Below are 13,982 nucleotides of genomic sequence, written 5' to 3'. Positions count from 1 at the left end.
TCTCCTTTTTCTGCTTGGTATTCCCAAGGTTTGGTTTGTGTCCCTTTGTTAATGGGTACTTGAGGGAGGTGAGGAGGGTTGTTTAGTAAGGATGCACCTGGCCTATCTTGTTCTAAGGAATTCATTTTTGTTTGCATAAGGCATTAAACTTTTTGGGGGGCTTGGGGGCAGGCCTTGCAAAACAGGGTTTCTTTGTGTAGCCCTGACTGTCCTGGAACTTGCTTTGTAGGCCAGGCTGGCCTCCAACTCAGAGATCCACCTGCCTTTGCCTCCTGAGTGCTGGTATTAAAGGCACACAACACCATTGCCTAGCTCTAAACTCAAAGTGGAGAATTAGCTGCTTTATTTATAAAATTTCTCTCTATTCACTGGTAAACTAGATAAATTTAAGCAGAACCTCTATCTAAAGGAAACAGTTATAGTGGGTAGATGTGAGAATTTTGGTTTCTTTAAAAACGCATGTTACAGGAATGTTTTAATCCCCTTTGTAGGATGTGGGACTGCTTTAGATTGTTCACAACAGCTGACTGATTTGCCTCATGCTCTAGCAGGGGAGTGATTATACCAGCTGCAGATCGTTTCTGCAAGTGTTTGACATTTGCAATTTTAGGGTCTCTTTGAAAGGGTATATAAATGGTAGGTCCTAGCAACCGCTTTTGCTGCTTGTCAAGCGGTTGTAGGTAAAGAGACATGTGGAGAAATTGGATATTCTGACTGGAGCAAACCTGCCCCGAGGAACTTGTTGCCTCTAATTAGCAAGAAGTAGTCTTAATGATACCGATGCCCTTTTTTCCCTAGTGTTGGGGGCTTGCAAGGTAGAATAGGGGCGGAGAAGGGTGTTAGAGACAGGAACCCATAAATAGCCAAAAGTCTGGCTTCAGGTAGAGGCTGCGTATGATGGTAAGTATCTGTGATCTAAGCACTCTGGCTGGGCAGACAATGATCAGGGAGTTCAAAACTAACCTGGACTTTATGGCAAGACCCAGTTCCATCTTGGTGAACAGTTAACAATGGACAGCTTTGTGCTACTTAGAAGCTGTGGGTCCCATTGCTTGGTGTTAACCTTGTGCTCTGCATTAGCCTCTTAGACTCTGCTTGGTTGTGATAATTGATTGCTCTTGGCTTTACAGGAAATTGGCATGCTTTGTCTTTCCTTCGTTCTGGCTAAACTGTTTTGGGTTTAAGTTCAGTACACCTTTGATACTGTGCATCTGACCATGTCAGTGTGTCTGAAGTTTCATGGCCCCATGTCAACTCTAGTGCTGTCTTTCCAACTTGTCACATCTGTCTCGCTTGCTCTTTTTCCTTGGGGGTTCTTACATCTTTAATGCCTTCCCATCCTCCCTTAGTTCTAATTGGTTTTTAAACTTAGAAACAAGGAACCTGGAAGACAGCTCAGCAGGTAAAAAGGCAAGTATAAATGCCTGTTCATCCTTGCAGCCCACAATAAAGAGCTGGATGCTATGGATACTTGTAATCCCAGCACTCCTGTGGAGAGGTGGAAAGCAGAGGCAGAACTATCTGGAAGCTCCCTGGTTAGCTAGCTTGTGATAGTGCCAGACAGTCTCAACAGTGACACTTTGAACCAGCTACTGAAAACTGTCCTCTCACTGCCACAGTGTGCCCAGGCCAGTGTGTCCCAGCATTCTACCAAAGCTTTAAAAGAAGCTTCATGGGTTCCTGATACATCTTATCCATCTCTGGTGGCCATGTGTGGTACTACTACCAACACTGACCTGTTTAAAGGGTCCCATTCTATATTTCTAGGATTTAGAAAAGAAAAATGTGACTATGTGCCTGCTTGAGTATGTGTGTACCACATGTGTGCAGGTATCCGTGGAAACCAAGAGACAGAATTGGATCCCCTGGAACTGGTGCTGAAGAAACGTGGGTCCTCTGGTGAACCTGCAAAAGCACTTAACCACCAACCATCTCTCCAGCCCCCTCACTTTTTAAATTGAAGGCAATGCATTTCCACCTACTTAATTTCATCCCTTGATTAAAGGGTTCAAATTTAAGTGCCTTTCTCTGATGCTCTTTTCATTAACTTTTCTAGATTATTCCCACCAACCTATAAACATACTATTTTTTGCACACTAAGAGAGCTGGAGTTGGTGGCACACACCTGTAATCTCAGCATTATTTGGGGAACAGAGGTAGGCGGACCACTTGAGTCTAAGTCTGTGAATTGAGTTCTAGGATAGCCATGGCTATAGAGAGAGATCCTGTAGGAGTTGGCAAGATGGCCTCAGCAAGTGCCACCAGACCTGAGTTTGATCCTTGGAGCCTGTGCTGTAACACACATGAGTGTGTACACATACAAAAGACAGAAACTTTTTCTATGCCATAATCTACCTTGTTCTCCCCCATCTCCCATACACACACCCTGGTACTGGGAATTGAACACTACAATTAAAGCTTTCTCCAGCACAAATTGTTTTGTGGTTTGGGTTTTTTATTTTTGAGACCCGGTCAGTCTCTTTAAGCTGGTCCATAACTTCTTATGTAGACCAGACTGGTTTCATTTTAGGATTTTATTCTCCAGCCCCTTTTAAGTGCTGGGTTTCAGGCATGCACTGCCCTCCTTGGTTCCTAGTAAAAATTTTGATTTCATTGGGATTGCCCCTCTAAAGATCACCAGAAGTTCTGTTGCACTTAGTTTAGTGTTGGGTTCTCCTAGCTTTGGACATGTCTACCTGATGGGATTGATGACACTTTGAAATATTCATTGAGCTGGGCGGTTGTGGTACATGCCTTAATCCCAGCATCCAGAAGACAGAGGCAGGCAGATCTCTGTGAGTTTGAGAACAGCCTGGGCCACAACACAGAAACCCTGCCTGGAGGGAAAAAAATAATAAAACAAAGCATTGTGACTTTAATGGTCCCTCAAAGATGTATGCATGTTAGGTACCTGGGCCCTGTGAATGTGGTCATGACGTGACAAGGGGACATCATGTCAGTAGTGGTGCTGAAATAGGCGTTTCCTAGGTGACCTGGCAGCCTCTGACTGATGCAGGTTCTTCAGAGAGCCTTTCCTGGGCATGATGAACAGGGTTTAATGTTGCTGGCTTTGCAGATAAATGAAGGGGCCACAAGCTAGCATTGTGGGCAGTACAGAGGAGCCACAGAAGGCAAGGAAGGACCCCCATGTCCAGGAAGGGGCAGGTGTTGCAACACTTGAGTCTTCATGTGGATCTAAGGCACTATGGCCTGGGAACCCCTGCCCTGGTGATAAAGCTGGGATTACAGGTGTGTGACACTACACTTTTTTTTTTTTTAAATCTCCCCTGTATGGGGGTCGTCTCACTATGTAGCTAGCTCTACTTTGTAGACAAGGCTGGCCTTGAACTCACAGAGATCCACCTGTTTCTGCCTCCTGAGTGCTGGGATCAATGGTGTGTGCCACTGCGTCTGGCTTTAACCGTAATTTTTAAAATTACATTTGTGTGTGTGCTTGTGTGTATCCCACAGCATTTGTGTGGGGGCTAGAGAACAGCTTGCAGGAAATGATTCTTCCACGATATGAGTCCCAGGAAGTGAGGATGGGTTGTAGGCTGATGCGACAGGGTTTTATATAGCCCAGGCTGGCTTTGAACTGGCTAAGAGTAGTTGAGGATGACCTTGAATTACTGATCCTCCTGCCTCCACCTCCTGAGTGCAGTTGTGACAAGTTTGTACCACTAGTTTTAGAGACAGGATTATGTCTAGTTTGGCCTGGAATTCCCAATCCTTTGCCTCAGCCTCCTAAGTGCTGAGATCACGGGATCAGAATGGCATCCAGCCCACACAAGTCATCTGAGTCAGAACCTCTAACTGCAGATTGCTGCTTTCTGCAGAACAGAGAGCCACTGAAGGTCAGTGATCAGCTGTTACAAGGTAAGGTCTTTGTACAAAAGATTATGTAAGAATCCCCTCGAGTTAGAGGCTGTATTTGTAAAGTGTGACTGACTCGTACTGTGCATGTGGTATATGTCATCCAAATGGATGAGAATGAACAGGAGAGGACTCCTAATGGCCAGAGATGGGCTGCTGTGGTGCAGGACACAAGTTTCAGGCAAAGGAAGTAAGAGATGACTAAGACAGACTTCCTTCTGCACCATGGTGCCGATCTGTGTGAAAGGTCAGCAATATATTCTCAGCAGTTCAAGGAGATAGCTAGGATGTTTGGCTATGGAATGGGGCGGTAAGCCCCTCTAACCCCCACCTATCTCATCTCGCCACAGCTCACATAGACTGAAAGCAATTAGAATACTTCAGGCTTGCAGCTTTGCCGTGTATCTTGCAAGATGCCACTGGCAGGTGTAGCACACTGTGGCGCTAGTTAAGTCACTTGTGTCTGCTTGGTTGTTTTGAAGGTAGGGAGTCAGAAAGATGGAGGAGCCAAGGGGCTAACCGTACCCTTATCTGTCTAGTTCTCTTGTGCTCTGGGTTGTACATGCCTGGTTAGATTTAGTCTTCACAGGCTTCACTGCCAGTCCAGTTTATAAATGATAAACCACAGAGTAAAGGAACAGTGAGCAGGCTCTGGCTAATCCTGAAACTGACTTTAAAATTGGCCCCTGACTGCCCAGCTGGACTGCTATGTAGGCTGGGAAGATGTTGATGAATTCTTAGGCATAGGACGGTGCAAAGGAGTCCGTGTTAATTGAGCCGTATCTTTACATTAAATGTGGAGGCAGGGCAGGAGAAGGGTGTGTGTGTGTGTGTGTGTGTGTGTTTGTGTTTGTGTGTATAGCAAGTCTGCCTTGTCAGTGACTTTAACTTGTACAGACTGTGTGTAATGGGCCTTGCCAGTAACAAACCAGGACATCTGAGCCGAGTGGTTTATAGTTTATAATTGGCTTCTTATTACTGTTGGCTGCCTTTCCTGCACATGGAGTATTACTCCAGGATTGGTATTTGATTTAAGAAATTTTCAAATTGATTTTATCTCAGTGCATTAATGCGTGGCCTCAATTCCTGCAGAGGCATCAGATAAAACCAGCCTGGGTATGTTTTAGGAATCATAACTGGATCTGAGCTGCCACTAGCCCAGCTTTCAGTCAGCATAGATAAATCCCTTTTTCGAAAAAAAAAAATTCTAAGTCCATTGACTTCTTAGGGCATCTCAAATTGAGACGCCCCCCCCACCCCCCATGCAACTGGAAAAATTTTCCCAAGTAATGCTAAAACACGTAAGTGGGAATTTGCTGACATGAATAGATCTAATCACTCCCTTCCTTCTGGAACCCAACGCATAAATATTCAAGGAATACCGTGGAAATCAGCCTGTCAAGGGTGCACAATTGTGATGCCTTTCAGAATCAGGAAATGTGAAATATGACCCTAGCAATAAAAATGCCATTAATGCAGTTGAGTGCGTGGAAAACTGGAGGATGTTCTTTCTGTAATTTCATGAGGATTAGCATAGGTAAATGTTTTTAGGGTTTTTTTTTTTTTTATCTCCAAAAGTGTAGAATAGATTGCAGCTGTGTGGAAATACCTATTAATCATCTTCTAATGCTTTTATGCAAATGCTTATATTTGACTTTAATTTAGAGTTGCTATTAACACCTGGAACTCTAGGATTGATAACAGGTAAAATTTTAATGAATGCATAAATTAAATATTTGAGTCATGTTTAGGTTAATTTATAGCCTCTTTGTTCCTCGCTCCACGTCCCCCTGATATCTAAAACTCATAGGATTAAGCAGGAAGAGAGAACTCTGGGCTTGTCATATCTTTTTGTTGTTGTTAAGATTTATTTATTTTTATGTGTGTGCTTGCTTTGCTGGGGTATGTCTGTGCACCGTGTGCGTTCCTACTGTCCAAGAAGCCAGAAGAGGGCATTGGGTCCACTAGAACAGGACTCACAGATGACTGTGAGCCACTGTGTGGGTGCTCTGCAAGAGCAAGTGATCTTGACCTCTAAGCAAAGCCTGTAGTCCTCCCAACCCAACTCCCAACCCTGTCAGAAGACAGGGATTTCACTATGTTGCCCTGGCTGGCCTAGAACTTAATTTGTAGATCAGGCTGGCCTTGAACCTACTATAGAGTTCCACCTGCCACTGTCTTTATTCTTTGCAAATAAATTGGCTATGCCAGGTACATGAATATCAAGAAGACTTTTTGGTTGTTTCATGTCCTATGAATATAGATTCTTTAGATTGTTTTTATATTACTTTACTTGTTTTATTGTATTATTAGTGTTAGGTAGGTTTTTCTTTCTCTTCTCCTCCTGCTCATCTTCTTTTTTGAGTCAGAGTCTTGGCTTTTCAAGTCAGGCTTCCCTCTAACTCACTATGTAGACCAGTCATGGCCACTAACCTGCCCTCTGTCCTTTAACCTTTAGTCTGTCCTCCTGCCTCTGCCTCCCAAGTGTCAAGCCAACTTCTGTGCTGGGAACTGAAGCCAGGTCCTCTGGAAGAGCAGCCAGTAATCTTCACAGCTGAGCCATCTCTCTAATCCATACCTGGCTTTTAAAATGTCCTTTAAATGTTTTCCTATAAAGCTTAAAAGGTAACGGTTGTTGTTTTGTTTTTCTTTTTCCTTTTTTTCTAGCAGTGTCTCAGAGGCCTGGAACTTACTCTCGAGCCTTCCCAGGCTGATCTTAAACACAGCAGTCCTCCTGCCTCACCTTCCCCGATGCTCAAACTGTGAGCCACTGAACTCAGCTCAAAGTATCTCACAATGAACCTTAAAATAGTGTATAGTAGAACTTTTGAATATTGGGTTAAGAACTCTGTCCTAGCTTGGTTGTGGTGCCTCAAGCTTAATTTAGTCCTAGCTCTTGGGAGGCAGAAGCAGATAGGTCTCTGAGTTCAAGGGCCAGCCTGGTCTACATAGCAAGTTCCAAACTGGCCAGGACTGCTTACTGATACTCCATCTCAAAAACAAGCAAGCAAACAACAACAAATACTGTCCTGCCACCCAGCGGCCTCCATACCATGGACTTCCCTTCACCCCTCATTTATAACTGTAATTATGGAATTATGTATCCTGTTTCTCACATAGTCACAGTAATGCATGTGATGTCATTCTAAGGTACTCATGTGCCCAGCACCATGCTGGAGTGTTACATCTAGTGTCTTCTCAGTAGGAGGGGGTCACTTCCATTTTACACATTCGGACATGGACATGAAAGCTTGGATTGAGGGTGTCTTGCCTGTCTAGAAGGCAGCAGAGCCATCATTGTCACCTGTCTAACTCACAAACACTGATCAGGTAGGGCATAGTGGCACAGGTCTGTAGTCTTGGCCCTCAGAAAGCTGAGGCAGGGGGGCTGGAGAGATGGCTCAGCAGTTAGGAGTACTTAAAGCTCTTCCAGAGGTCCTGAGTTCAATTCCCAGCAACCACATGGTGGCTCACAACCATCTGTAATGGGATCTTATGCACTCTTCTGGTGTGTGTCTGAAGACAGCTACAGTGTACTCCTATACACAGAAAGCTGAGGCAGGGGGATCATGTGTTCCAGACCAGCCTCCACTACATAGTGAAACAGTGTCTTAAACAAAAAGCCAGACAGAAACATTAGCCCTGCCACCGGGATGAAGCCACTTTCCTTGCATTTAATGAGTGGGGACTATGATAAATTGAAACCAGATTGTCCCTTGAACACCCATTTTTTTCTCTGTAACCTAAGAAATGGAGGCTCCTCATTCTCCCACGACCTGCACACTAAGGGCTGGTGGAAACAGAGGGGTCGGCACACCATGGCCATGTTCAGACTTTTCATCTTGAATAAAGCTGTTTTGAGCCAGTGTTTTTTAAGCTGTTATTCCACCCCACTGTCTGGCTTCTGCTTCCCTCCCCACCCTTCAGAGTCCCCTGGTCTTTAAATGCCCACCTGAAGCTGTTGTTTCATCCTGTGTATTGGGTGTCACTCTCAGCCACTCAGCATGGAAAGCCTTCCTCCATTCCGATGATGGGTCCCGTGGGTGGGAGACTGCTTTGCCTCTTAGAGAGTTAAGAGGCTTACCAGTGGCTAAACTGTTTCAATTTTCCTAAATATAAAGTTGGAATTACAGGATCTCTATTACAGGCAATCTCAAAGAATATTGAGTGGGTCAGAACACCGCAAACAGCGTGCTGCCCAGTGAGACTCAACATGCGGGCGGTGTCTGCTGCACTGATATTTCTGCATCATGTGTAAATGGTGGTGTATTGCTTTCTTAAGGCCACCACAGCGGAGTGCCACAGATGAGGTGGTATCAGAGGACAAACAGTTGTCTACACATGACACACGTATTCACACATGTACGCCCATGCGTTATACTCACATACTAACTTGGTATAAGTTTTACTGCTATCATGAGAACACTGTTTATAATCATAGAATATACAGTATTCCAAATAAGCACTTAGCTCTACCGAGTCCTTGTGTTCTAGCCAGTATGTGACTGTAACTGATAAAGCCAACACAAATGCTGATGGCTCTTTTCTCTTGAAGACTCAGAAGTAAAACTATATTAGACTGTCATTCATCAGGACTGGAGAGATGGCTGAAATGGTTAAAGCATTGGCTGCTCGCCGGGCGGTGGTTGCACACGCCTTTAATCCCAGCATTTGGGAGGCAAAGGCAGGTGGATTTCTGTGTTCGAGGCCAGCCTGGTCTACAGAGTGAGTTCCAGGACAGCCAGGGCTATACAGAGAAACCCTGTCTCAAAAAACCGAAAAAAAAAAAAAAAAGCATTGGCTGCTGTTGCAGAGGTCCTGAGTTCAAGTCCCAGCAGCCACATAGTGGCTCACAACGTCTATAATGGAATGTGAGGCCCTCTCTGTCATACAGGCATACGTGCAAATAGAGCACTCGTATACATAATTTTTTTTAAAAATCCTAAAGAATGTTCATCAGAGGTGTGTGAGGCCTCTGTGGGACTGGACAATAGTCTTTAAATAGTAGGCACTTCAAGTCTTGGTGCCTTTTTTTAATTTTGTGCCTTTTCCACATAATTATTGAAGACACGATGCATTTCTAAGTTTAACCTGCGCCCCTAATGTTTCTTTATGACTTTATTCAGTCTAGGTAATCAGTCTTGTTTGCAGCACTTGCCAGCTGGCACAGTGTGAGTATGCCACTATGTCACTGAAGGTTGGCTTGGAGAGTGAGCACGTTATTGCACTGTCTCCATTACACAAATGTCCACAGTAGAGTAAGTATAAGAACACAGCTGAGGGCAGCAGAGATGGCACAGTGAAGAAAGGAGCTTGCCGCCAAGCCCCGCTACCAGAGTTCCTGATTCTGCTCCCTGGGAACCATGTAGTCAAAGGAGAAAACTGAATCCCCAGGTCGTCCCCTGACTGTCATACATGTATCATTGTATGTATGCCACAGCACCCCCCAAATACATGAATAAATATTTAAAAATATAGAATGTAGAATAGCAAAATAATTAGTAACATGAATTCCAAGAACTTTCAAATCTGTTTGTTTTTACAATTTAGCTCTTTTAAAAGACAGGATCTTACTGTATAATTCTGGCTGTCCTGGAACTCCGAGATCTGCCTGCTTATGTCTCCTGAGTGCTGGAATTAAAGGTGTGCACCACCATACCTGATCATACAACTTAATTTTTAATATTGGCTGTATCTAACCAGCTTGAAATTTTTCTGAACTGGAATTTACAGTGTTGGGAGGCGGTTCCCTTGTACCCTGCATTTTGTCATCTCTGCAGCTATCTGGCCACAGCCCACCATTTTCCCCAGCTTTTGTCCCCTCAGCTGTCCCAACATGCTTACCCTTTGGCTAGTTTCCCTTTCACTCCTCAACCCACCATTTTGTATTTTCCATGATAGAATGTCCTCCACTTATCCCGAAATCCAGAGTTCCCCATGGCTCTTTTTAGAGGTCTGTTTTCCTCTTCCTAAGCACTCTGTCCCCGTGATTGCATCCCGAGCCCTGGAGCTAGGTATATTGATGGCTCCCAACCCTATAATTCTGACCCACACTCCTCTAATGTTCCAGACCCATCTCTTCTAGCAGTCTGTTCAGCAATTCACTGTCTCATCCATTTGAACAGCATCACAAGAATATATGCATGGCGTCTCTTCTCGCTGAGTCATCTGACCAGACACCTCCTCTCTGCTCCATTGCCTTCACTTCCTGCTCAGGTACCAAACCCAGATTGAAGACACAGCCATCCATATATAGACTGAACTTTTCAGAACATCCATTAGAACAGCCATACAATGTGCTGGGTAGGGGCATTAGAGCTTGAAGCCAAACCTGCACACACAATTCTTGTCTCTGTTATTTAACCAGCTTTTGTAAGCTTGGGGAACTTGCTCAACAACTGTTTTCCTAAATATAAAGTAGTTTTCCTAAATATAAAGTAGGAATTACAGAATCTCCATTACAGGCAATCTCAAGGAATATTGAGTGGGTCAAAACTCTGCAAACAGCCTGCGCCAAGTGAGACTCAAACATGCTGTTGGTGTTTGCTGTACCAATATTTTTGCATCATCTCTAAGCGGCAGTGTATTGCTTGCCTGAGGCTGCTACGACACAGTGTCACCGAAGAGGTGATATCAGAGGACAAATTTATCTCTTACAGTTCCGGAGGCTAGAAATCAAGCTGTCAGCAGGGCTATGCCCCCTCTAAAACCTCCAGTGAGTCTCTCCTGACCTCTCGCAAGCTTTAGGTTGTTTAGTGAAACTCTTGGCTACTTGAGCACAATTCCAGTCTCAGTCTTTGAGATAACAAGTATTCTCCCTGTGTACCTCAGGCTTCACATGCCTGTTGGAAAAGTACAATAGTGACATTGGCTTAGGTTCTGCCCTCCTGCAGGGCAACCTCTGGAATTACATCTGGAACAACTCTGTTTCTATGTAAGGTCATGTTTGAGGGCACTGAGGCTTGGGCCTTCAACACAGGAGTTCTGAGGGGTCATGCCTACTGTAGTTGAAATGTTTATGCCTTTCCAGTGTGCCTGTATTAAATCCCAGAGCCCCCGCTAGAACACTGGAATTAGTCTCCCTAATTGCATAATACAGGGATCATGTGTGATCATTGATTGACTTTATGCCAATGTTCTACTGTTGCAATGAATATCTTTACCTTTAAAGTTTTTCAAATTTAAGATTATTTAGTCACTCAACAACAAAAGATAATGCAATCTCAAAATGAACAAGATATTTGAATAGATTATTTATTTAGTGTATCACTGGCTGGGGCAGTGGTGGCGCACGCCTTTAGTCCCAGCACTTGGGAGGCAGAGGCAGGCAGATTTCTGAGTTCGAGGCCAGCCTGGTCTACAGAGTGAGTTCCAGGCCAGGGCTACACAGAGAAACCCTGTCTCAAAAAACCAAAAAAAAAAAAAAAAAAAAAGTGTATATCCCTGGCTGCCCTGAAATTCACTATGTAAACTAAGTTGATTTTTTTTTTTAAATTGTATATGAGTACACTGTCGTTGTCTTCAGACACACCAGAAGAGGGCATCGGATTTCATTACAGATGGTTGCGAGCCACCATGTGGTTGCTGGGTTGAACTCAGGACCTCTGAAAGAGCAAGCATCGAGTGCTCTTAACCACTGAGCCATCTCTCCAGTCCAATCAAAAATTAAAACCAATACAAAGGATGAACCAATAGATGCTAGGATACAAGTGAGGCTTGAAAATATTCTGAGTTAAGAGACGTCAGTCTCCGGCTGGAGAGATGGTTCAGCAGTTAAAAAGCACTGACTACCAGCTCTTTCAGAGGTCCTGAGTTCAATTCCCAACAACCACATGGTGGTGGCTCACAACCATCTGTAATGGGATCTGGTTCTCTCTTCTGGTATGCATGAAGACAGAACACTCTTATACATAAAATAAATAAACAATCTTTAAAAGAGGGTGGAGTGGGGGTGGCTGGAGAGATGGCTCAGTGGTCAAGAGCACTGGTTGCTCTTCCAGAGACAATGGATTCAATTTTCAGCACCCACATGGCAGCTCACAACTGTCTGTAACTCCAGTTCCAGGGATCTGACTCCCTCACACAGACATGCAGGCAAAAACCAATGCACATAACAATAAATTAATCTTTTTTTTTTTTTAAAGAGAAGCCAGTCTCAGGTTAGGTGTGATTTCATTTATATGAAATGTTCAGAAGAGAAATCAGAGATAGAACAGCTGTTTGCTATGGGTGGTGGTGGGGGTAGGATGGGTGGGGAGGGTAGCGGAGGGACTGTTTAGGGAATATAGGAGTTCCCTTTGGGCTGGTGAAATATTCTGGAAGTAGTTATGGTTATGCAACATGGTGGCTCTACTAAGCACTGTTGGATTTCACGCTTCAAATGGCTAAAATGGTGCTTTACCTTTTCTATTTTACCCCACATGAACGTATTTCCTCCAGAAATTGTTCCTGAGATGACGGCAGAGCATGCAGATATGCACTGGATGCTCTGCTGACTTGTGTTGAGAAAGGGTTGCTCTTCCCTTGTCTTCCCGCAGTATCCTCATTAGATTCCAGCACTGTGGCTAAAGACTGAATAAAGTAACCTCACCAGGTATCGCCTAGTTCTCCCGAGGGGAGTCTGGGCTTCCCAGCTGATATGAATGCAAAAAGCTCAGAGAGACCTGGAGAGCGTCTGACTACTGAATGGCACCCTCAGGGTTCACTGACACCTACCAACCATCGTGTATTCTGCTGGGAGGCTCACTGGTATGGTGGAACCTGGGAGTCTTCAGACAACATGGATGCTGCTGTGAGCTCTTGTGTTTGAGGTCCTGCCCTGCTGTTTGGGAGCCAGCTTGGGTGACCCTGGGGCAATGCTCAGTTTCTTTGCCTATGAAATGGGGACAGTGAATTGTCTACCCAGGCTTGTTTGGGGGTTAGATGAGTGGATATGTCATAAATTTAGGATTATAATCCTATAAATTTAAGAAAGAAAGAAAAAAAATTAGTAATAAAGTCTTTTTGTTGTTGTTGTGGGTTTTTTTTTTTTTTTTGTAGTTTTTTGAGACAGGGTTTCTCTGTGTAGACCAGGCTGGCCTAGAACTCAGAAATCCCCCTGCCTCTGCCTCCCAAGTTCTGGGCCTAAAGGCGTGCGCCACCACTGCCCAGCCAAGTCTTTTTTTTTTTTTTAACCATTTGTGTTCAGATGCACATGTACACTTGGAGGCCAGAGGTCAACCTTGGTTATTATTCCTAGGTTATGGTTTTCTTGTCTTTTTTTTCTTTCTTTCTTTTTGGAGACAGGGTCTTTCACTGGTCTGGAACTCACCAAAAAGCTAGCTTGGCTAGCCATCGAGCCCCTGGGATCCTCCTGTCTCTGCCTAGTGCTAGGATTACAGGCACATGCCACCATACCTGACTTTTAGGTGGGCACTGGATAGCAAGCACAGATCCTCTTGCTTATGTGGCAAGCACCTCAACCCACTGAGATTTCTCCCCAGCCCCTGTTGTTTTTTGAGACAGAATCTTGCTATGTAGTCCAGGCTGGCCTTGAGCTTGAGAGTGTGTGAAAGTGTTCGGGTGCCGGGTGGTGGTGGCACACGCCTTTAGGCCCAGCACTTGGGAGGCAGAGGCAGGCGGGTTTCTGAGTTCGAGGCCAGCCTGGTCTACAGAGCTAGTTCCAGGACAGCCAGGGCTACACAGGGAAACCCTGTCTCGAAAAACCAAAAAAAAAAATAAAATAAATAAAAAAAAAAAAAAAAAAAGGAAGGGTCCCCCACTAAGCTCAGCAGTAAAGCAAGTGCTCATAGCTGCTCTGTTATCTCTCCTACCATGAAGGCTTATATACACGGAAACATATATAGGGGCCCCCTTTTTCCCTGGCTTCTCCCCCCGCCCAAGCTCTGTATAATTTTTAAATTACTGATGTAGAGCCAGTAAGATGGCTTAGTCGGTAAAAGTTCTCACCATGCTAGCATGACAACCTGAATCTGATCCTTGGAACCGACAGGTCCACTGTGGCACATGTGCACCCATCCATACAGAGATCAAAAAAGGGAAAACTAGGGGGGAGATGGCTCAGTGATCAAGAGTATCGGCCACTACTCCAGAGGACCAGAGTTCAGTTC

The 13,982-nt window shown here is 44.6% G+C and overlaps 2 long non-coding RNA genes across 3 annotated transcripts in view; both read left to right on the top strand.

Moving 5' to 3' along the window:
* The first annotated feature begins 3,556 nt into the window (after positions 1-3,556).
* LOC143442338 (uncharacterized) overlaps positions 3,557-13,982 on the top strand; it is a 31,922-nt gene continuing 21,496 nt past the window's right edge. Inside the window, exon 1 of the long non-coding RNA XR_013110430.1 lies at positions 3,557-3,876. This is a non-coding gene — a long non-coding RNA (uncharacterized LOC143442338). The remainder of the gene's footprint in view (positions 3,877-13,982) is intronic.
* Positions 7,091-12,884, top strand: LOC143442340 (uncharacterized). Of its 2 annotated transcripts, none has more exons than XR_013110435.1 (3): positions 7,091-9,044; positions 9,944-10,089; positions 12,411-12,884. It is a non-coding gene; the product is annotated as an uncharacterized LOC143442340 (long non-coding RNA). The 2 variants fall into 2 exon arrangements; XR_013110436.1 differs by lacking the exon at positions 7,091-9,044 and adding an exon at positions 9,056-9,516.

This window comes from Arvicanthis niloticus, chromosome 5 (genome assembly GCF_011762505.2).
Source record: "Arvicanthis niloticus isolate mArvNil1 chromosome 5, mArvNil1.pat.X, whole genome shotgun sequence".
NCBI classification, from domain to species: Eukaryota; Metazoa; Chordata; class Mammalia; order Rodentia; family Muridae; genus Arvicanthis; species Arvicanthis niloticus.
This window is presented reverse-complemented; position numbering and strand designations above follow the sequence as displayed.